This window comes from Notamacropus eugenii, chromosome 3 (genome assembly GCF_028372415.1).
Source record: "Notamacropus eugenii isolate mMacEug1 chromosome 3, mMacEug1.pri_v2, whole genome shotgun sequence".
In the NCBI taxonomy this organism is placed as follows: Eukaryota; Metazoa; Chordata; class Mammalia; order Diprotodontia; family Macropodidae; genus Notamacropus; species Notamacropus eugenii.
The window spans coordinates 420,125,615-420,149,804 of NC_092874.1; the positions used below are offsets into that span (position 1 = coordinate 420,125,615).

The 24,190-nt window shown below is 40.1% G+C and overlaps 1 long non-coding RNA gene across 2 annotated transcripts; it reads left to right on the forward strand.

Annotated features, from left to right (window-relative positions):
- The first annotated feature begins 1,273 nt into the window (after positions 1 to 1,273).
- Positions 1,274 to 23,119, forward strand: LOC140497343 (uncharacterized). Of its 2 annotated transcripts, XR_011964628.1 has the most exons (4): positions 1,274 to 1,425; positions 1,760 to 1,856; positions 15,509 to 15,660; positions 22,783 to 23,119. It is a non-coding gene; the product is annotated as an uncharacterized lncRNA (long non-coding RNA). The 2 variants fall into 2 exon arrangements; XR_011964627.1 differs by lacking the exon at positions 1,274 to 1,425 and having other exon boundaries at positions 1,460 to 1,856.
- Positions 23,120 to 24,190: the final 1,071 nt, after the last annotated feature.

The following is a 24,190-nucleotide window of genomic DNA, read 5'->3' on the forward strand; positions in this document are numbered from 1 at the left end:
TCATCTTCTGAAAGCACACTGACTTTTTCATTTCCTTCCTAAAAATGCAGTGTCCATGATTCTCTAGATATTTTCTGGTCATGCTAGAATGCAGCAGAATGGTGAACTCCTTCATCTAGTATATTATTTTCCTGCGAATGAAACCTTAAAAAGCCATATTTGTTTATTAAACCCCTGATGCACAAGCATCAGATGCTAACCAAACCTTCTCTTTTGATCAGAATATACACTTACCCTGAATTCGAAAAGGTCAGTAAGCAAAAAACAACTGCCAGGTAATGTTTGAACTGTTGGAAGGTCAAACCACTGGTCACATAACTATTTGCATCTATGTTAACCACTAGTTTTATTGGGATAATTGAGTGTAATAGGAGTGAAGGGAGCTATACATGCCTTTACTTTCCTTCTGAGGAGACTTGTGCTCTGGCCCTTGCTAAAATTATATGAGAATGGCAATTCCTGATTGGTCCCTTGACCCATGTGATGGTGGGAGTAAGGACTGGGAGTTCTGTCAAAGATGATTAACAATTGAGTTAAGAACCACCCAGTTCTGTGGCCTATTGTATTTCATCCTTCCTTCTTGAAGAGGACCAGAACATTAGGGAGATGATGACATGACTTGCTGTTGACTTTGATTTGAGTGAGGGAGGGCTGTGCAAAGTCACCAGCCTCACTTTCTCCTCCAGAGCCATCTGGGTCCTGTGGCCAGATATTCATCAGGGTGACTGGCGATAGCCCCTGTGACCTATAAAAAATATAGAGAGACAACAAAGAGACCACATCTGCCCTCAAGCCTCATCAACAGTCCCGACAAACAAATAAGCCACCTGAAAAGATGCCAGAAGCCATATCACCTCACTCCTTATACAACAAAGAGTGACCAAATCTTCCTGGCTCAGCTGTCAATCACAGACATTGCCCCATCACCTCTATTACAAGAAAATAAGGGTAAGTGCTTCATTAATTAACTTTTTAGCATATGGCAGAAACCTCCTTTTAGGCCCTTGTAGTATTGTGCTGGAGCTTACAGCTCCTTGGAAAGTCTAAGACAGTTGCTAAATCAGGTAACCTCTAAGTATATATCCACACCCCCAGTTTTTCTCTTGTGAAGATCATCTGGTAGAGCATTGTTTGGGTCTGAGTTTCTGCTTATTTATTTTGATGCAGTGCCAAGCAACCATGCTCCCAAAATTCAGTCACCTTTTGTCCATATTTGCAGTTCTCTCAGTTAACTTCAATACCATATTCAGAAGGGTGGAGAGTCCTTTCTCTCCCCTCCCTACCACCGCAGTTTGTTCTCCTAATAAGTCCGCCTTAACCAAGGACACTCGGGCTTGGGAACAAGCAGAGACAGGTCTTTGACACCATGTCAAGGTTAAATCAGCCACATCTAAACCTGGCCGAGAGCCCACTCTTGGCTTTCTGGTAAGGGAGTTGGCTGGTTCTGGACTAAGTAACCATGTAGTATATAGGTCTGTTAGATGTTAATAGGAAAAGAGAGATTCAACAACTCTTATCAGTCCAGATCACTATATGTATGCCCACTGCTGGCACAGAAGGAGAAGACCAGGATCAAAGATGCACTGGAAATCAATTCAACAAACCTTTCTCAAGTACTCACTGTATTCTGAGTACTAAGCTAGTACTTTGGCATTAGGGAAGCACATTAAAAAAAAAAAAAATCTGAGGTCCCAGAGTTAACATTCACAGGTCAGAAAGAAACTTAAAGGCTACTGAGTCTAACCCACTTGTTTTACAGATGAGGAAACTAGGTCCAGAGAGATTAAATGACTTGTCGAAGGTGACACAGTGAGGCACCGAAGCAAGACTTGGACTGTGGTCTTCCTGACTCCCCGGTGAGTACTCTGTTCACTCCAGAGTTTTCTTCTAGGAGGGGTACATGGTATATACAGAGATAAGTAAATGCAGGGTAAAGAATGATTGTGAGAAAAGGGGAAACATAAACTAATCAAGGAAAAAATGGTGAGAGAGAGAGAGAAAACCTTTTGAGCCGGGAGGTGGGGGAAGTGAGGGAGAAAAGAATTCTTGAAGGAAATAGCAACCTCCTTATAGATGATAAGGATTTTAAAAGTTGCTAATGAGGAGAACTGCTCAATCAGCCTGGAAGGGGAGGGAGAAGAAATCATTCAACAAGCATTAATTATGCACCCGCTATGTGTTAGGTAGGGCAGTTAGGTGGCACAGTGGATAAAGTGCCAGTCCTAGAGACAGGGAAGACCTGAGTTCAAATCAGGCCTCAGAACCTTACTAGCTGTGCGACCTTGGGCAAATCACTTAACCCAGTTTACCTCAGTTTCCTCATCTGTAAAATGACCTGGGGAAGGAAATAGCAAACCAGTCCAGTGTCTTTACCAAGAAATCTTCAAATGGGGTAACAGAAAATTGGACATGACTGGAATGATTTAAGAACAACAAAAGTTGTCAGGAACCGTGCAGTCAAGAACACCATCATCCTCCCAGGCCCTCTACCCAGGTGTCATCTTCAGTTCTTCATTCTCTCTCACTGCCCCCTCCCCATTCCAGTATCTAATCTATTGCCAAATTCTGTGGATTTTACTTTCTAAATATCTCTCCAACACGCCCTTCTCTCCTCTGACAGTGCCACCATTTTGGTGCATGTAGGGCCTCATCTCCTCATAGCTGGACTGTTGCTAGTGCTTGCACCTTGGTTTCCCTGCCTCAAGTCTCTCCTCGCTTCAGTCTATCCTCCACTTAGATACCAAAGTTGTCCTCCTGAATTCATGGTCTGTTTATATCACCACTACATCCATTTATAAAATCTTCCATTTGGTTTTTAAAATCCTTTACAACCTGGCCCCTTCCTTCCTTTCCAATCTTCTTACAATTTATTCCTTCCGCCTACCATACTATCTATACTATACTATCCTATGACACTGGCCTCCTTGCTTTTCTTTTGACAAGACCTTCCTTTTCTGGACTTTTCACTCTCCAATTCCCATACCTGGTACACTCTCCCAACTGGTCTCCACTTCCCAATCTTCTTCAATTCTTTTTCTTTCTTTTCTTTTTTTGGAGACAATTGGGATTAAATGATTTGCCCAGGATCATGCTAATGAACTGAGTGCAGTCTGAACAGACTTTTTTCACTTTATACTTCATGCTTTATTATTATTTTTTTTTTGCAGCATGGCTAATATGGAAATATGTTTTGATTTCACATGTGCAATTGATCACATTTCTTACCTTCTCAATGTGTGAGGGAGGAGTAGGAGGGAGAAAGAGAATTTGGAACAAGTTTTTTTTAAAAATGAATGTTAAAAATAAATGAATGAATGAATAAACAAACAAATAGATACATGAATGTATGTACAAATACAAAGCATGTGAGGCTCCCGGAGGGCAAGGACTGAGTTTGCTTTTTTATATACCATAGTGACTGACACTTAAAAAGTGCAAATTAAATGTTTGTTAATCTACTGACTGACTACCTGGTTCTGGGTATACAGAGACAAAAACAAACCAGTCCCTGACCAATTCAGAACGTTAACATGGCTGAAACACAGAGTGTGAAAAAGAGTAATGAGAAATTAGTCTGGAAAGGTAGGCTAGAACCAGATTGTGGCAGATCTTGAATGTCAAGCTAAGAAATTTATATTATATTCTCTGGGCATCTGGAAACCACAAAAGATTTGACCAGGAAGTGGCATGGTCAGAGCTGTGGCTTAGGAAATATTGGGCCAGCTGTGTGCAGAATGTTTTGGAGAAGGGAGATGCTAGAGAACAGGAGGCAAGTCAAAAGGCCATTCTAATAGTCCAATGATACAAGCCTGAACTTAGATGGTGGCACTGAAAATGGGGAGAAGAGCTGGGATCAGAAAGTACTGTAAACCTTGAAGCAACAGGATGAGACTTGTTTGCTGAATTGAACTGGAATTGGCAACAAGAGCTTCACGTTCTCCTTATCCCCAGCCTGAGGCTGAGGCTCAGAGCCACTGACCTTAGCCGCCCTCTGCTGTGAGGTAGCTTTAGCTATCCTGAAAGTTGCCTTTTCTTCTCTCTCTCTTGTGAGGGAGGGAAAGACAGAAAGAAGGAGCCTAAACTTTCAAAACCATCAGGAACAAAATAAACGACGGTGTGGCGACTCCTCACCTCCTTCTCCCACTCTGATAAGCACAAAGTGGCTTAACTCCTTATCTACCTTGATAACTTACATTTTATGTTGATATTTTCCAGGTATAAAATGGGAGCCCAGTCATTAGACAGATCAGGGGATTTGCCCTCTAAAGGACTTTTAAGTTCATCTATTCACAGTCTATTCAGTTTTCCAGATGAGAAAACTGAGGTTCAGGGAGCATCACACAGAGAGTGAGTTGCAATTGAAACCCATGAGTAACTAATATACAGTTAGAAATTTAACCATGCGCTAACAAATGGATTCCTTAAGAAATGAAGCTAAAGCATCTGCAAAAGCACCTGACTGACTTAAAGCCAAGCAGTGATTTAGGCATCAGAAAATAAAGTCTCAAATTATCCTCTTTAGAACATGACCTCATTTTGATGGAATTGTATTTGGATTTTTTTTTTTAGCCATAGAATAAGCATCAGTTAGAGGTAGTCAGGGTATAGTAGATATGGCACTGGCTTTAGAATCAAGGAGCTCTGGGTTCATTTCCTGCCTCTGACATTTACTAACTGTAACCTTGGGCAAATAATCCCAGACCTGTTTCACCATAAGTAAAATGAAAGGTTTTAGATTACATGATCTCTGGGGTTCCTACTACGTCACCAAAATAGGAGACTCCTCACAGAGAGGAAAGCACAGATCCCTTTCAGATTTGTGGGTTTCTAGAGATATCAAGGTGTATTTATAGTCATTCCAGAATAACCAAAATATGGTACCAGGTTATAATCTAACTTTCATTTCATGTGCTGCTTATTCAGTAGAACATAAACGCCTCAAGAGAAGGAGTTATAACTTTTTTTTTTTTTCTACTCAAACACCTGGCACAGGAACTGATACTTAGAACATTTAAGAAACTTTTTGAATTGAGTTGGCATTAAATTTTATTTAAAAATTATCAATCTGAAGTAAAAGATGAGTTCTGTCTAGTTGATTCTAATATAAGAAAACAAACACCCAGTTAGCTAGCATAATTAATTAAAGCAGGAAGCTACCAGGTGGGGTTTGTGTTGACCTCTCCCACTCTACCCTGCCCTCCCCAGCTTCTATGTGTGATAACCCCCTCAGCAATGACCTTGAGCTAATGTCCTGGAGATCTCTGTTTTGGTTTTTAACCCAACTAAAGGTTCTCTTCCATGTCTTAATATGTTTTGTGATACATATCCTAGGAAAGAAAATAAATCCTAGTTACCATTCTGACATTTTGGATTATTATACTATAGCAAGTATCAATATGTATCAAGGTAAATTTTTCTGAGGGTCCCCTCACCCTGCTGTGATCAGGTATAGAATAAGGAGTTGGAGATACTGTCAAAAAATATAAGGAGTGACTCACTTTTCAAAGGCACATTGCAGATCGATATTTGTGGCATGATTACAAGTCATTAGACTTTTTTCTCACTTTAATAATTTCTTGTTAGCAAAGATTTTTCTCTCACTTGTATTCCCTCACTAAAAAAAAGAAAGGAGAAAGAAAGAAAGAGAAAGGAAGAAAGGGAGGAAGGAAGGAGGGAAGGAAGGAAGGAAGGAAGGAAGGAAGGAAGGAAGGAAGGAAGGAAGGAAGGAAGGAAGGAAGGAAGGAAGGAAGATTCAATAGTCTTGCAATAAATTATGGATAATCATGTAAAACATTTCCTTATTAGCTATACCCAACAATATATATTCTGCATCCCTAGTCCTATACCACTGTCAGGAGGTGGTTAGCATGTTTCACAACCCATACTTTAGAATCACAATTGGTCATTGCATTGATTAGAGTTCTTAAATGTTTCAAAGCTATTTATTTTTTAAACATTGTTGTTACCGCATAAACTTTTATCTTAATTCTGCTGGCTTCACTCTGCATCAGTTCACACAAGGGTACCCAGACTTCTCTGAAATCATCCCTTATGGCACAATAGAATTCCACTGCATTCACGTACCATAATTTGTTTAGCCATTCTCCATTTAACGCCCCCTTAGTTTCTAGTTCTTTGCCACACCCCTCCAAAAAGCATTGCTATAAATATTTTGGTATATGTAGATTCTTTTCTTGTATCTCTGATTTCTTTGAGGTATGGGCCTAGTGAGGATATTGCTGAGTTAAAGGATAGGCACAGTTTAGTAACTTTGGGGGCATAACTTCAAATTTCTTTGCAGAATGCCTGGGCTAGTTCACAGCTCTACCAACACTGTATAAATGTGTCTGTTTTCCTTCAGCTCCTCCAACATTTGTCATTGTCCATTTTTGTCAGCTTTGCCAATCTGACGGCATGAGGTGGAACTTCAGAGTTGCTTTAATTTATATTTTTGTGATTATTAGTGATTTGGAGCATTTTCACATGATTATTAATAGTTTGAATTTCTTTCCCTGAAAACTGCCTGTTCATAACTTTTTTCCATTTATCAATTAGAGAAACGACCCTTAATTCTTCTAAATTGGAATCATCTCCTTTTATATCTTGAAATGAGACCTTTTTTTTAGGGAAACTCACTATAAAGTTTTTTTCCTTCCAGTTACCTATTTCTATTTCAATTTTAGCTACTTTGGTTCTGTTTGTATAAAACTTTTTAAATTTTATGCAGTCAAAATTGCTCATTTTGTCTTCTGGGATTCTCTCTTATCTTGTTTGGTCATGAATGATCACGTATATATATCACAAGATTACAAGACTGATTTTCTTATGGAGCTTGGAAATTAGCTTAAAAAGAAACTGAGAAATAGTTCTTAGCATTTTTAGAACAATAGCAGCGTTGTTGCAAAAAAAATGTCCAGCCTCTCAAGGTGACTACTTTGAAGAAAGGTGATGCTTACTCAGTTGTCAAAGTTTTGTTATGTCCATGTATGGTTGTGAATGTTTCAGTTTTATCACTTCACATTGACCTATTCTATATAAACCCAACTAGTCTCCTTAAATACCAAGTTAAAGTAGATATAGTCACCCCTTCCCCATCCTACAGAAGCTCCTGAGGGATTTTGTAAATTACAAGTTTAAAATTGGGAAAGATGAGACATTAGAGATCACCCAGTCCAATCTCTACTATTCTTTTCCCCTTTAACTTTTCTTCAACATATGGACCTTGGAGAATAGAGGGCTGAGATTCAGGGGAAGGTATATAATGTGACTTGCTATGACCAACTTCCTAACAGAGGCAACTTGGCCAATGAATAACATAAAACACAAAATCACACACTCTTAGGACCTTCTAGGATCAAATGAGATAATATACATGAAATGCTTAACACAGGGCCTGGTACATAGTAGCTGCTTAATATATCTTTATTTTATCCTTCCCTCTCTCCCTCCTTCCTTTCTTCTTCCCTCTCTGTCTTTCCCACCTTCTTTCCTTCCTTCCTTCTTTCTTTCCTCCTTCCTCACACCCTCCCTCCTACTTTGACCTGTGTGTTTTGGAAATATCATTTCTTGTAGCCTTTTAAAATTTTCAATGGAAGCAAGGGGAAGGAACACATTAAATGAAAGTTCTTGGCGACCTCACAGACCTTTGAATTTGGGGCAGCTTATCTGACCTATAGAAGCAGTCTGGTGTCTAACACACAGCTAGTCTCCAAGCCTAGAAGGGTTCGAGTCCTGCCACTGACACACGCTGGAAGTATTGCCCTGGCCAAGTCACTGGGTAACTCTAAGACTACAGGTTGCAGAAAAGGTGCATTGGCAAAACCTGCACTAGCAAAGCAAGTTTCCTCACCCAGGACTTTCCTATACCAATGAAATCGCTTGTTCAGTCTCTACCCTTTATTTGACAAAGAATTGGCCTGTGCCTTAGAATCGAACCAAACAAAACAACGGTGTTACTAGGGAGTTCTGTGATAGTGGAATAAAACAAAAAGGGAAAGAAGCTGCCCTTCCTTTGACTTTCAGTGAAAAGGAATGTGTACAACATTATTTATGATCCTTTAATTCAGTGCTACATAAATACACTGCCCTGGGTGATTTAGTGCAACAAAAATCCTAGTAAACGAAGAGTAAATTCTCTGGAGTGTCATGATTTCCACATTATTGCCTATTTCATTGACAGTTTCTGGAAGATTATGTTGTAGACAAGAACTTCTTTCTAATAGGGTTCCCTAACATCTCAAAATGAAAATAAGGGAGAGTCTGGACAACATCCAGTAGGAAAGTTAGCAAAAGAATGAGCTGTAACTATTATGGGACAACCAACATACAGCAAGAATTTCCTCCCTATAGTGAAAGCTATTTCCACACACTCTCTGCGTCCTCCAGAAGCATAGAGCACTTCTACCCTTGTGGGACCTTTTGGGTGATAGGTAGCCACTTTCTAATGTAATTGCACCCATAGTAAACTGTCCTTTATTGGTCTTGCCCACCCTTACTACACCACCAGCCACAATATCCTTTAAACTGCTTTGCTCTCTCCAGCTGACTTGGTCCCAAGTGCAGTTTCCTTGAATTATGACTCAAAGTTGATCCATGAATATGGAGAATTTCCCTTTGTCTCATTTATTCTGGGGCCAAATTGACTTTTAGTAAAAAGCCCTCGAAAATGTTTCCCTTTGGGTTCTTCATCACCAAAAAGCATACGAGTTCTCCAGCTGTTATATAGTTATACTCAAATGTACACTCTAAATCTTTTATCCCCTAATATTAAATATAAGTGACCTTGAGCTTTGAAATGTGTGTTTGTCCTTCATTCTTGAAGAGGACCATAACATCAAGATGATGACATGATGATGGTCACCAGAAGGGCAGTGAAGTTTCACAATAGTCCTAAGTAGGTTGCAACTCATGATCAAGAGATAATTGCTCAAGAGAAGCAGAATGGGGGATTCCAAACAGGGAAGTGTCCTAAAAAAGAAGGTGAATCAGCCATGCAGCAAGAATAAAGGCTAAAAGTCCCACATGTACAAAAATATTGATAGCAGCTCTTTTTGTGGTGGCCAAGAACTGGAAATCGAGGGAATGTTCTTCACTTTGGAATGGCTGAACAAGTTGTGGTATATGAATGTAATGGAATATTATGGTGCTATAAGAAATGACGAACAGGCAGACTTCAGAAAAGCCTGGAAAGACTTATATGAACTGATGCTGAGTGGAAGGAGCAGAACCAGGAGAACATTGCACACAGTAACACCCACAGTTTGCAAGGGCTGTTTCTAATAGACTTAGCCCTTCACAGAAATGCAAGAACCTAAAACATTCACAAAGGATTCGATGCAAAATGCCACCCACACCCAGAGAAAGAACTATGGAATCAGAATGCAGAATGAAGTGGACTATTTTCTCTTGTGTTATGTTTTGTTTTGTTTTTTCTCATGGTTTCCCCCATTCATTTTAATTCCTCTATGCGACATGACTAATGTGAAAATGTTTAATAAAAATGTATAGGTAGAACCCATATAAGATTGCATGCCATCTTGGGGAGGGAGGGGGAGAAAATTAAAATCTTATGGAAGTGAATGTTAAAAACTGAAAACAAATTTTTTTAAAAAAAAAAAGAATAAAGGTTAACTAAAGGATAACCCAACTGTTCAATGAACAACCTGAACAGTGGAGGTGCCATATTTGGAAATGATTACATTGTAAAAGCTAAAGCATCAATAAAACTTATTCTTGAAAAGGATGTATACAAGAAGAATTTTACTGAATATCTGTTGATTTGCAGACTCAGATTTCCTGATTGACTAGCCGTATGACCTTAACTACTCTGGGTCTTCATTTCCTTCAATATAAGAAGGTTGGACAAGCTGATCTTTAAAGCCCCTTCCACCCCCCACATTCTATGAGTTTGTGGCATCTAGTCATTTGCCTAAGCAATTCCAGTGCATAATAAGATAGTCAAATATCAAAACTCCCATGAAATCCCAGAACTGTATAAAGGAGACAAGCTGCCATGGCAAAACTCCACGCCACTAAGTCCTATTCAAGTTGGAGAGTGTTAATTACACCCTCTTTCCTTTCATTCAGCCAGCAACTCTTTTGAGTCCAAGGATTTGTATAGAAATAAAACATTGCTTTGTGTTTTAAGAGACCCTGGAGAAGGGTAAGTACTCAGTGCCATTTTGTTGTCTGTATGCGCACATCCTGGCTTTCACAGCATGCAAGCCATGTCTTGTTTCCAAACGTTGCCAAATAACATCAAAAGTTCCAGTGGTGCACCTAGTAACCAAATGCAGAAACACACTAAAGTGTGAAAAGTCGATCTGCATTGCTGAGGCCAGTCCTTCCCCAAGGAAGCAGAGGAAGTTCTATTATAGCAGAGAGCAGGGGATGTGTGTAGGGGGAGGAAATCTAATTACCATGGCAACTAGCAGGTGCCATACTCACCAGAGCCTCCCCTCCCCATCCCAGCGGGGTCCTAGCCCCTCCTGCAAGCACCAGACTTTTGGGGGAGGGGGTGGTTAGGGCAGAAAAAAAAAACAAAATAGGGGAATCAGTTTCAACCACTTCCCTAAGACAATCAGAATTCAAGTTAATTAATTATGTCTGTACTTCTTACCTCTCTGGACTATTGTGAGACTCAAGTGAGATAGTGTATGTAAGCTACTTTTCAAATACTAAAGTATTGGACAACTCTAATTTATAATTTTTATGATTATCATTATTCACCATGAAAAGGTAATCTCTCTCTCCCTCTCTCTCTCCTTTCTTTCTCCCTCTCTCTTTTTCTCTCTCTTCTCTCTCTCTCCCTCTATCTCTCTCTCTCTCTCCCTCCATGTTATCTAGCCCTGTAGAATTTAAGCTTCCTGAGCAAATGGACTATTTCATTCATGTCTTTGTATCTCCAGCACTTAATGATTAATGAATGTTTGTCAATAGATGGATGCTAGCTGGAGGCATAATAGCTTGCATTTATATATCTCTTCATTACATTAAAATCTCATTCTGCTGCTTCATTGTGACATGGAAGTGAGCCTGGATTCTCAGAGCTAACCTACTGGAGAGAAAATTTTGCCAGGCTCTTCCAAGCTGGAAAGCCTTGAACCAACCTGGCTATACAAAGAGGCTCTTATCTAATAAGTTACAGAAGGGTTATTTGTAGTTCTGGGGGCTGGGGTTGGCGGTGGAGAACATATGCTGATGCAATTTTAGTTCCTTGAAGAATTAAAATCCATAGCGCTTGAAGGTTTATGAACCATTTAGTCATTTTTAATGTTCTATATTCTTGGCTAGGAAATCATAAAAGAGTTAAATAGTTATGCTTGCTAAATCCCCCATATTTTGCAGTACTCTTTTCAAATCTTCTGAAAGATCCTCACTCTTGAGCAAAGGTATATTTATTTAGGCATAGGGAACATTGATTAGTGGATCAGACAACTCTTGGAAGTAGAGGAGATAATATCAGTCCTCTCCTCACTTTTTACCAACTCATCACTCACCAAGTTTCATTCATTGGGAAAATCCCTGAAATTGAATATATTCAATTGGATTGTAGGAAAACTGGTTTGAATTCACCTACTGGTCAAAGAGGAAGTGGGTAAACAAATTCTCTCCCTAGTTTCAAACTGTCATGTCCATGACATGAGAAATAGAGGAAATCCAGAGAAATTCAGAGATAAAGGGATAGGTGGAAGGAAGGAAGGAAGGAAGGAAAGAGAAAGAGAGAGAAGGAAGGGAGGAAAGGGGAGAGAGAAAGATTGGAATGGGGGCGGACAAAAGATCAAAGAAAAACAATTGTCTGTGATCACATGATGTCGATGGATAAATGGAAACTTGGGCACATTCAGCATGATACCAGTAGGTTTCTAAGTGATCCCAAAGAGCTGATGTACTCATGTAGTACTTAACATATTGAAAAAGAAGTTTATTCAAACTAGATTTTGACTCAGGACTTTACGACTTCTAGTAAAGAGAAGCATTGTATGGTGAATAGGTCAGACTTGGTGTCAGGGAGATCAGAGCTTGAACCTCCTCTCTGTTATTTATTATCAGTACCATTGTTCAGTTGTCTTCAAGTTTTCACCACCCCACAGACCATACTGTCCATGGGATTTTCTTGGCAAAGACACTAGAGGGGGGTGACCAATCTCTTTTCCAGTGGATTAAGGCAAATAGAGGTTAAGTGACTTGCCCAGGGTGATACAGCTAGTGAGCATCTGAAGCTGAATTTGAACTCGTCTTCCTGACTCCACTTCCAGTGCCACCTAGCCCCCTCTACTGTCAGTGTTACCATAGGTAAATCATTTCCGCTGTGTCTCAGGTTTTTTTCACATGGAAAATAGGCATAGTACCTCTAGTACTATCAACATAGGGTTGTTGTGAGATTCAAATGAGATAATGTAGGCAAAGCAAACTCTAAAGCATCTTGTAAATGTCAGCTATTATTATCGGTGTCTAATCAATATGATTAATATTATTGCATGAGTGGGAAACATATAGAATTTAGAACTTTGAATCCTAGGAGATTTCATAGGAATGTTCATCTAGTTCAGCTGTTTAATTCAACAGATGAGGAAATTCCTGTACAAAGAGGCTGTGACTTACACAAGGTCACACAGCCAGTCACTACTGATCACTTTCCCGATTTCTGAATTTCTAGGTCTGGATAATTTGGTGCCAAGCTTAGCAATATGTCTTCTTCTCTTCTCATGGCACAAAATGGCTCAATGCCCTTCATTTTGTTCCTGCAGGAACCAGGTGGTTCAGCACAGGGAAGGAAACAACAAGCTCCCAAGTTGTTCTGCCAACTGATGTTAAAAAAAAATGCCAAAAATACCTTGAGGCTCCTATGCTGGCTCATATATTGATAATAACCACCACCACACACCCCCCCAAAAAAAATTCTACCCTTTCTTCTACCATCACTAAGACTCCTTTTCCTGAATTCCAATCTGGCCTCAGACACTTTACTAGCTGTGTGATTAAGTTAATCACTTAACTTTGCCTCAGTTTCCTCATCTGTAAAATGAGCTGGGAAAGGAAATGACAAACCACTCCAGTATCTTTTTCAAGAAAACCCCAAATGGAGTCACAAAGAGTCAGACATGACTGAAAAACAACTAAAAAACTACAATTTTTTTTCGAATTTCACTTTTTTTCTTCACATTTCAATTTATTTATTTATTTCAGTTTTCAACATTCACTTCCACAAAATTTTGAGTTGGAAATTTTCTCCCCATCTTCCCCTTCCCCCACTCCATGACTGCATGCCTTCTGATTACCCCTTCCCTCAATTTGTCCTCCCTTCTATCCCCCCCCCCCCATCTCCTTCCCCTTCTATTTTCTTGTAGGGTAAGCTAGATTTCTATTCTCCATTGCCTGTGTATCTTATTTTCCAGTTGCATGTAAAAACAATTTTTAATATTTGTTTTTTAAAACTTTGAGCTTCAAATTCTTTTGCTTCCTCCCTCCTCCCCCCATTGAGAGAGCAAGCAATTTCATATAGGTCATGTATGTGTAGTCATGCAAACCACTTGCATAATAGTTGTAGTGGAAAGACTATGTCCCTCCATCCTATCCTGCCCCCTTTTTATTCTATTCTTTCATTTTGAACCTATTCCCTCCTCAAAAGTTTTTGATTCTGATTACCTCCTCCTCCAATCTGCCTTCCCTTCTATTACTCCCTCCCCCATACTTTCCTGTAGGGTAAAATAGATTTCTCTACCCAATTGAGTGTGTATGTTATTCCCTCCTTAAGCCAAATCTGATGAGAGTAGGGTTCACTCATTCCTTCTCATCTCCCCTGTATTCCCCTATTCCCCTCCACTGTAAGAGCTTTTTCTTGCTTCTTTTATGTGAGATAATTTACCCCATTCTACCCCTCCCTTTCTCCTTCTTCCAGTACATTCTTCTCTCATACCTTAATTTTACTTATTAGATATCATATTCACACGCAACTCAACCTGTGCCTTCTCTCTCTCTCTCTCTCTCTCTCTCTCTCTCTCTCTCTCTCTCTCTCTCTCTCTCTCTCTCTCCACACACACACACACACACACACACACACACACACACACACACACACACATATGTTCCCTCCAATTACCCTAATAATGAGAAAGGTCTCACGAATTACAAATATTATCTTTCCATGTAAGAATGTAAACACTTCAACTTTAATAAATCCCTTATGATTTTTCTTTCCTGTTTACCTTTTCATGCTTCTCTTCAGTCTTGTATTTTAAAGTCAAATTTTCCATTTAGCTCTAGTTTCTCAAGAATGCATTAAATTCTTCTATGTCATTGAATGACAATTTTTCCCCCTCACTGATTACACTTAGTTTTGCTGGGTAGGTGATTTTTAATCTTATCTCCGTCGACCTCCAGGATATCATATTCTAAGCTCCCCAATCCCTTAGTGCAAAAGCTGCTAAATCTTGTGTTTTTCTGATTGTGTTTCCACAATACTTGAATTATTTCTTTTTGGCTACTTGAAATATTTTTTCCTTGACCTGGAAATTCTGAAATTTGGCTATAATATTCCTGAGAGTTTTCCTTTGGGATCTGTTTCAGGAGATGATAGGTGGACTTTTTGAATTTCTAATTTACCTTCTGGTTCTAGAACATCAGGGCCATTTTCCCTAAAAATTTCTTGAAATATAAGTCTAGGCTCTTTTTCTGATCATGGCTTTCAGGTATTCCAATAATTTTTAAATTATCTCTCCTGGATCTATTTTCCAGGTCAGTTGTTTTTTCCAATGAGATATTTCACATTGTTTTCTACTTTTTTCATTGTTTTGGTTTTATAATTTCTTGATTTCTCGTAGAGTCATTTGCTTCCATTTGCTCCATTCTAATTTTTGGAATTTTTTTCTTCAGTGAGCTTTTGGACCTCCTTTTCCATTTGGCCAATTCTGCTTTTTAAGTCATTGTTCTCCTCATTGGCTTTTTGGATCTCTTTTGCCATTTGGTCAAGGCTATTTTTAAGGTGTTATTTTCTTCAGCATTTTGGGGTTTCCTTTAGGAAGCTATTCAGTCATTTTTCATAATTTTCTTGCATCATTTGCATTTCTCTTCCCAATTTTTCCTTTACTTCTCTTACTTGATTTTCAAAATCCTTTTTGAGCTTTTCCATGGCCTGAAAACTATTCATATTTTTATTGGAGGCTTTGGATGTAGGGGCTTTGACTTTGTTGTCTTCTTCTGGCTGTGTGTTTTGATCTTCCTTATCACCAAAGTAAGATTCTATAGCTGATTTTCTTTCTACTGTTTGCTCATTTTCCAGCCAATTATTTGACTTTTTAGCTCCCTGTTAAAATAGAATTAGGCTTCCAGGATAGAAGGTATACTGTCCCAAGCTTCAGGGGTTTTGTGAAGCTGTTTTCAGAGATACTTTAGGGATCTGTAAGTTTTCAGCTCTTCCAAAGTAGTATGATCAAAGGAGATGTGTTTACGCCTTTTTTGGTCTATGCTCTGGTCTGTGAGTGACCACAAGCATTCTTTTCTGTCCCAGAACTGTGAGGAGGATTCCCTCTCCACCACTGCCACAAGCTTTGCCATACCAGTGCTTCTCCTCACCCCAGGATGGCCACTGAGGACTGCAACCCGGATCAAAGCAAGGGCAAAGCAAGAGAATCCTGCCTCAGCACCAGCAAAGAGATCTCGGTAATCTCCTTCTGATCAGTTATTTGATACCCTTACTGTTTGTGGGCTGAGGGCTCTGGAAGCAACCACCACTGCTGTTGTCGCCACCCTGGTGCTGCAGTGGGACCAAGGCTGATTTGCCCTTCTCTCTCACCCAGGTCCAACAGATCTTTCCCACTTACTTTCTAAGTTTTCTTTGACATTTTGGGGTTGAGAAGTCTGGTAACTGCCTCAGTTGAGGCCTGGTCCAGCCCTTGCTGTGCAGGGCACAGCCCAGGCTGGACTGCTGTGCTCCTCTCCCAGTCCCATGCAACAGGTCTTTCCTATTGTCCACTCAGGTTGTCTTGGGCTGTAAATTTGTTTCACTCTGTCTTTTTATGGGTTCTGCGACTCTAGAATTTGTTTAGAGTCATTTTTTACAGGTAGTTGGAGGCATTTGGGGGAGAGCTCAAGGAGGTCTTGGCTCCACCTCCCAAACAACAACAATAGTTCCCATGTTCAGTCTTCTCTTCTCCAGGGTAAACATCCCCACTTTCTTCACCTGATTATGTTGTGATGTGGCTGATAGGCCTCTCAAGACAAGTAGGGGGCATAATGGATAAAGAGCTAGGCTTGGAATCAGGAAAATTTGCTGAGTACAAACCCAGTTTCTGACACTTATAAGCTTTGTTCACCTTGGGCAAGTCAATTAACTTCTATCTACCTCAGTTTCCTCAACTGTAAAAAAAATGGGGATAATTACCTCACAGGGCTATTGTGAGCAGCAAATGAGATAATATTTGTAAAGCACTTGGCACAGTACCTGGCACACAGTCTGCACTTGGTAAATGCTAATTCCCTTCCTTCCTCAATCATTAGAGAGGAGTGTGCCACTTAGCACACCAAAATATTACAGAATGAGATATTAACAATACAAAGAAAGAAGGGGAAGGGGGGGTGAGGAGAAGGAAAGTGAGGTGAAAAGAGAAGAGGAAGAAAAGGATTTCCCCTTGCAATGTATTTCTCTTCCTTTGTACAGAGCCCAGTTCACTGTTCTCATGTCCCCAGTGAGAAATACTGCAAGGAATAATCAGTGACTCTTAGGAAGGGTTTTTTTTCCCTTTTCATTATCTAATCACCTTATAGATAATGTCAAGATAGACTTTCAGATGCAGAAAGAAAAATGGGTAAAAATCAGCAAACAATGTTTTCTTCTTTCTCTATGAGATTCCTGGTCACATCTTTCCAAGTTTTGTAAAAGCCTCCTGTCACAAATGTAAGAATATATGATACACTAACAAAATAGAATATTCCCACAGTCTTTATTCTTTTCTGATCTCAATGTGGCTTTCATAGTCTCTAGTGGTGGTAACCTCTTTTCTGGAAAGTTTGTCCTGGTGCAAAATTGAAAGGAAAGACTTGGCTTTCTTGTTGAACCTCTGGCCACAGGTCAATGTTCATCCACATTTGCAGGTCCCGTTTGCTGGACAGTGGTGCCAAAAATGTGCAAAACAGATGACAGATTAGTGTGGACCCTAAACTGTGCTCTGAGATGTTTAGATGTTATTGCATAATCTACAAACAAGACAGCCTTTGGATCCCAAGGAAAGCACTCCTAAGGGAAAGTCACCCCAGGAGAGATCAGGAAGTAATCAAACTGTATTCAAATACTCTACACACATTATCAACTAGAAAACATTCACTGTGGAAACAGTTTTCAAATTTCCTGTTAAAGGCTCTCTTAACTCTTTGCATTCCATAATGGGTTGTTATCAGAACTGGTTAACCTTAAACACACTCCTGTGAATGCCCTACTTTTTCAGCTGAGAAAACTGATACCCAGAGCTGGTTAAGTCAGTCCTTCATTCAATAAATACTTATTAAATGTACATGCCAGGTGTGCTGGGAAACCAAAAGAGGCAAATCACACTCACTGCCCTCAAGTAGCTCATTCTCTAATGGGGAGGCCACATATAAGCAAATCTATGTATACAAGCTACCTAAAGCATAAAAAAGAAATAATTAACAGAGGGAAGGCACCAGGGACAAGAGGGGCTGGGAAAGGCTTACACTGATAGAACTCAGAGACTAAAATAGTTTTTACTATGTTAGAACTTTCTTATTTCACAGGCAGTTATTGCTGGAGTAGAAATCGCCTCTTCCAATGTAGGATCATTTAGTGCAGTATGGTATAGCAGAAAGGAGCTGGTTTGGGAATCACAGGACCTAGGTTCAAATCCTACCTTCACCAGTTGCTATCTATGTGACCCTGGGCATGTCATTTTACCTGTGTGGGTCTCAATTTCCTCCTGGCTTCCAAAGATCTCTTCTGGCTCTAAGCCTGCAGTCTTTCATATTACAAATGAGGAAACTGAAATCCAGAAAACTCCCACAGATAACCAATGGCAGAGCCAGGAATAGATCATAGGGCACCTAGGTGATAAAGTAGATAGAGCACCAATCCTAAAGACAGAAAGACCTGAGTTCAAATCTGACCTCAGACATTTACTAGTTGTGTGACCCTGGGCAAGTCATTAAACCATGTTTGCCTCAGTTTCCTAAGCTTTAAAATGAGCTGGAGAAGAAAGTGGCAATCCACCCCAGTATCTTTGCCAACTGAGGTCACAAAAAATTGAAAATGACTCAACAACAACAACTTTTCTCTCCTATTCCAATGTTATTTTCAAGGATTATTCCTGCCTGGTTTTGTGTATTAGCAAGATTAAATCTCATGGTACTCAAGATAGAAATCCTTTCAATCAATCCATAAGCATTTATTATATACCTACTACGTACCAGGAACTGTGCTTAGCTCTTGGGATACAGAAAGAAGCAAAAGACAGCCCTTGCCTTTAAGCGTTGAGGAGACAACATGTAAACAAATAGACACAAAGCTAACTATATGCAAAAAAGATAGGAAATATTCAAGAGTGAAGGCACTGGAGTGTAAGGCAGGCTGGGAGAGGCTTCCTGTGGAAGGTGAGATTTCAGGTGAGCCTTAAAAGAAGCTAGGGGTGGGGTGGTGATAAAGGATGGAGGGGTCTTACCAGTTGGAGCAGAGAAGGGAGACTATTCCAGGCATTAGGAACATCTAGGGATAATGTCAGGAGTATGAGATGGAGTGTCTTGTCCTTGCAACAGCCAAGGGGTCAGTGTTGCTGACTTGAAGAGTACCTGTCGGAGAGTATAGTATAAGAAGACTGGAAAAGCAAGAGGTGGTTAGGTCATAAAGAGCTTTGAATGCCAAACAAGCTTTTTCTATTTGATACTGGAAGCCATAGGGAGCCACTGAAGGTCCATGAGTAAGGAGGTGACATGATCAGACAGACCTGAATTTTAGGAAAATCACTTTAGTGGCTGAATTGAGGATGGAATGAAATGGGGAGAGACTTAAAGCTTACTATTGCAATAGCCCAGACATGAGATGATGAGCATCTGCACCAGGGACGGGTAGCAACATCAGAGGAGAAAAGGTTATGTATACAAGAAATGTTGCAATGGGGAAATTGCCAGGCCTTGGATATGGAGGGTGAGAGAGAGCAAGGAATCCTGCATGACTCCTAGGGACTGAGACGATGGTGCTGCCCTTTACAGTCATTAAGAAGGCAGTAAAAAACATACCTATCAGTGTTACCTCATGTAATTGGCCCTGTCAGCAGTCAGGATCATAGGGACATGCACCTACCATGGGAACCTGGAGACTACTAAGAAGAATTTGTTCTGCAAAGAGCTTTCTTTGAACACCTAGCACTCAAACTCTCTCTGTTATAGACTGGGACTAAGAATTACCCTAAAATTTTTGTTGTTAATCAATTATTGGCTTGTATGGCCCCATCCACTAATCAGTCTCTAGCATATCTAAGCTGTTAACATTCACTTAGATGCTGAATTCATAGTTATACAATTTAATTAGATTAGAAAAATCATGATCAAGGCAAGAATTAGATGTAAGTATCAAAGAATGCTGCATTCCAATCACTGTTGAACTCCACTCTCCAAGGGAAAATGTCCCTTTCTAGTCAGACTCCATTTTCTATCTTACTCGTGAGATGTAGGAGAGTCAACCCAAAAGTTCATTATCTCATCCAAAACTTCCTCGTCTCTGAAAGTGGATGTGGGAGACGGGCAGTTTGCTTTATTCTGTTTCTCTGTACCACCCCTTGGAAGGGCTGCAGAAGATTTCAGTGATGCCCTTGATGGACAAAAAGTACAACCAAGGCCTCTGGCACTGATCATGATGTTGGGACTCCAGGATCTTGGAAGTGGAGCTGTCCATCAGTCAGCCTGCTGTACCTGTGTACCCTGCAATACTGGCACTGAAAATGGGTCCTAGTCAAATACTCCAAACACTAATTGGTGCAGTGGATAGAGAGCCCAGCCCCAGATCAGGAAGACCTAAGTTCAAACCTCACCTCAGACACTTACTATGTGACCCTGGGCAAGTTACTTAACCTCTGCGTGCCTCAGTTTCCCCATCTTTAAAATGGGGATGATAATAATAGCCTCTAATTCCTAAGATGGTTATGAGAATCAAATGAGTAAGTACGGCACTTAGCAGAGTGCCTGGCACTATATAAATATTAGCTATTATTTGTTAATATCATTAATCCCTATGGGTCACAAATCTAATGCCAGTAAGCAGCAAGGGGTAAACAGAACTGGACTGCAGCCCAAGCTACACTCACTTTCTCATTCCTCTTCCATGTGTGATCCCGTATTGTGTGGATATCACTAGGAAGTCATTTTCAGGACCCTTTCCTATGGAATGCATTCTTGGCACCAAAGTCTTCTGCAAGTTCAAAGAGAGTATTTGCCTATCCACACATAGATAGGGCCCCGAAAAACTTTTTGGGAGGGATGATCGTCCCTTATAATTAAGAGCCACTCCTTCTTATATTTTCTGACAGCTTCTCCAAGTCCTCATCCTAAACTGTTCACAGCAATGTTAAAGGCTTCTCCAGAAAAGTGGGAGCTCTTCCCCAATACATATCTTTACCTGCTACAACAAAATAGACAGGAAAGTCAGAATCTTTTGCCTAGGAGAAGCCTCACAAACCATTCCAAGGCTTGAAAAAGAACCCTTAGCTGGGGATAAGGACCAAAGCAGAGAGCTCCATGACACGAACTCAAGGCCAATATTGAGGGGACTCCCACACATGGAAGTTGAGGAGAGCAGGGTAACATGGGAGTTTTCGGTAGAGCACCCAGTCCTTGGAGTAGCTTCTCATGTGAACTAATTATGCTTGCTAACACCAAACTGTGCTGTTTCTGTTCTGTCGCAGTGATTACAAGTTCTGTGAGGGTCCTCGAAATTTGGCATTCTGGGGCAAATCTCCAGTTTCCACAGGTTAGATACGGCTTTGGAGGTGTCTTCTTCCATTTAAAATGACTGGATAGAGCTTATTTCTTAATTTAGCATCATAGTTCTTTGTGGGAAATAAGTTAGTTTAGGCCCTATCTTACTCAAATGACTTAATACATGTAAGTGTTTTGTTAACCATAAAACACTCAAACATAAGGGATTGACAAAATGACTAACATGGAAATGCTTTGCATGATATTACATGTATGATTTATATAAGATTGCTTACTGCCTCAGGAAGAGGGAAGAGAGAGGAAGGAAGGAGACAATTTGAAACTCAAAACAAAACAAAAAAAATGTTAAAAATTATTTTTACATGTAATTTGGGGAAAATAAATATTTTAAAATGTGAGTCAATGGAATTATGAATATAAAGAATATTATAGTTAGAAAGGTAAAGTAGCAAAGCAAGGATTTAAACCCAGAATTTTTTAATGTTTTATTTGGGTTTTTATTCCAAATCTGATGCTCTTTCAATTATACTTGATTGAATCTGAGTACAATAATACTTCAGTTCTCAACTGCATTCCACGATGCAGAGACTTCAGCTCCAGGTTAGGCTCTGCCATAGGGCAGCTAGGTGGTGCAGCACAGAGAGCTCCAGGCCTGAAGTTAAAGAAGACTCATCTTCCTGAGTTCAAATCCACCCTCAGAAACTTGGTATCTGTGTGACCTTAGGCAAGTTGCTTAACCATGTTTGCCTCAGTTTCCTCATTTGTAAAATGAGCTGGAGAAGGAAATGGCAAAAACCACTCTAGAGTCTTTGCCAAGAAAACCCCAAATAGGGTCACCAAGGGTTGGACACAACTGCAAAATGACTGAACAACAGCCTTTGAACTAGGGTCTGCCACTCAGGCAAGTACTAGCTAATCTCTTTGACCCTCAGTTTCCTCATACATAGAAAGCCCTTAAGAAATACGTTTTTAATTGCATTGAACTTCCTCATCCATAAAATGTGGACTTAGAGTGTCATCTAAGTTTTCTTCCAGCTCCTAAATTCAACATTTCTGAGTAGAGAACATAGACACTCAGAGCTAGGAGGCTTCCAACCATCTAGGCTCACCTCACTTTTGCAAGACACTTGGGGCTAGGAGATGCAGCTTACTAGCACTAATGATGCTATCCTTGAATCTGGGCGGGGGGACTTGGTAGTAAGGAGATGAAAACATTTTAAGCAAGATAAGAATATTAAGCAAATGAATGGCTTGGTAGCCTTCTGGAGACCTTATAGTATGCCAGCATTCCAAATTAGAGCAGGAAGTGGGCAGCAGATAGGTCTGTAAAGAGGTATTCAAGTGAAGGGAACAAGTATTTTAATGAGTTATGTGGTAGACAATTGTGACCCACCCCTGCCTCATCCAAAGAGACCTCATTCATGCTTCCTGAAAACCCACCACAGAGGATCCATTCAGTGCTTGGGGCTTTCCTTTACAACTCTTGATACAATTTGGACACCACTGGGCCATGGGGGTCACTATACTTGGTCTTACAGAGGAGTGCTTTTAAAGAAATTGTCTTGTAAACCTTAAAGTGAAAATTGAACAAGATATAATATTTTCCTGGCTCTAAGGCCGTCTTTAGGTGTGCCCCATTATTAATTTCTTTGAGGCTTGTGTATATCTCTCAAAAAAAAAAAAAAGATTAAATCTGAATTTATGCAACCACATTCACACAGACTCCAGACACAAATAGTTTGCTTTCTAATCTTTTTAAACCCCCAGGTTGAAGGTTGAATAAACAGTCAAAACTTCAAACCAGGCCTCTGGTACAATTTCACTCACCTCTTCCTTCATTTTTGGCAGCAAAAGAACCCAGGAAAAGAAGACACCAGATGAAAGTGATCCGAAATGCCACATGCCTGGACGGGTTGATTATGGAGCTATTTTTCTATTATGGTGCCTGGAGAATGCCAATGGAAGAGAGAAGTGAATTCTAGTCTCTCCCTGCAACTAAATAATTTGTAACCTTGGGCAAGGCAGTTAGACGCCCTGTTAGCTTCTCCAATCTGTTCTACATACCAGTGGTTCTTGAAGTGAGATCTGAGGACTCCTGGGGGGCATATAAGAATGTTTCAAGGGTCCATAAGGTCAAAAATGACAGTTTTTTAAATAATGAAAATAATAAAATGTTTTAATTTCAGATATGGTAAATATTTAAAGATATGACCCACACTGTCTGTTGGCACCCCTCCCTTACTTTTATTGTTTAAAACAGCAGCAGCCAAAACAATAACAAGAAAATTCCCCTTCACAGAGATCTCTCTCTTTGCTTCTCTCTCTTTACTCATCATCTTCTCAGATTCTGGCAATAACTAGAATCCTGCCTCTCTCCAGGAAATACTGCAACCTTGGCCACCCTCACCAGTACTGGGTAATTGTTCTCTATCCACCTACCCTCCCTTCCCTGCTCCTCCATAATGCAGTGGACCAGGAGGAGGAGTATGTATAATCCCTGTTCCTCACTGTTGCTTCCAGACCACTGCTTTGCCAACATCACTCAGCAACCTCTCCTCCATCTGTCTCTCTCACCTTGTCCAGGTCTCTCACTTTCACAGTGATGCTTTCATACAGAGTCATTGGATACACACACCCCTGTCTCCTCCTCCCTCTCCCCTCCCCCAGTCATAACTTATTCAGTCTGATTCCTACCAGGAACATTGTAGCTCTATCTTCTCTCTAATTTCTTCCACTGATGGGAGAATTTGAGAGTTGTCCTAGAAAAACCCATACCCATGTCCTTGCTCATCATAAAGAACTTAGAGGTTATCCACTACAACACAAAATCAACTTTTGGATCTTTCTCTATTTAGCCAAGGATGAAGGTATTTGTCTTACAACCTTCCCCAGAACAATGGCACCTACCTCCCAGGTTTTGTGGGTATCAAATAAGATAATATATTAAAAGCATTTAGCATAGGTGCTTAATAAATCCTTCTTTCCTTCCTTCCTTGTATATCAAAAAGTGACTTAGTAACTAGTAAATTAGACTTGGAGTAGGGAAAAACCTAGGTTTGAATCCCACTTATCAGATGTATCATTCTGGAAGTAAAGCCTTAGTTTCTTCAGCCACAAAATGGGAATCCTAATACTTGTACTACATGTCTCAGAACTGTTGCAAGAAAAGTGCCTTGCAACCTTAAAGCACCATATTAATTTCAAACTCTCTTTACTATCCCCTCCCAGCCCTGAGAGACCTGGGACTTGGCAACAT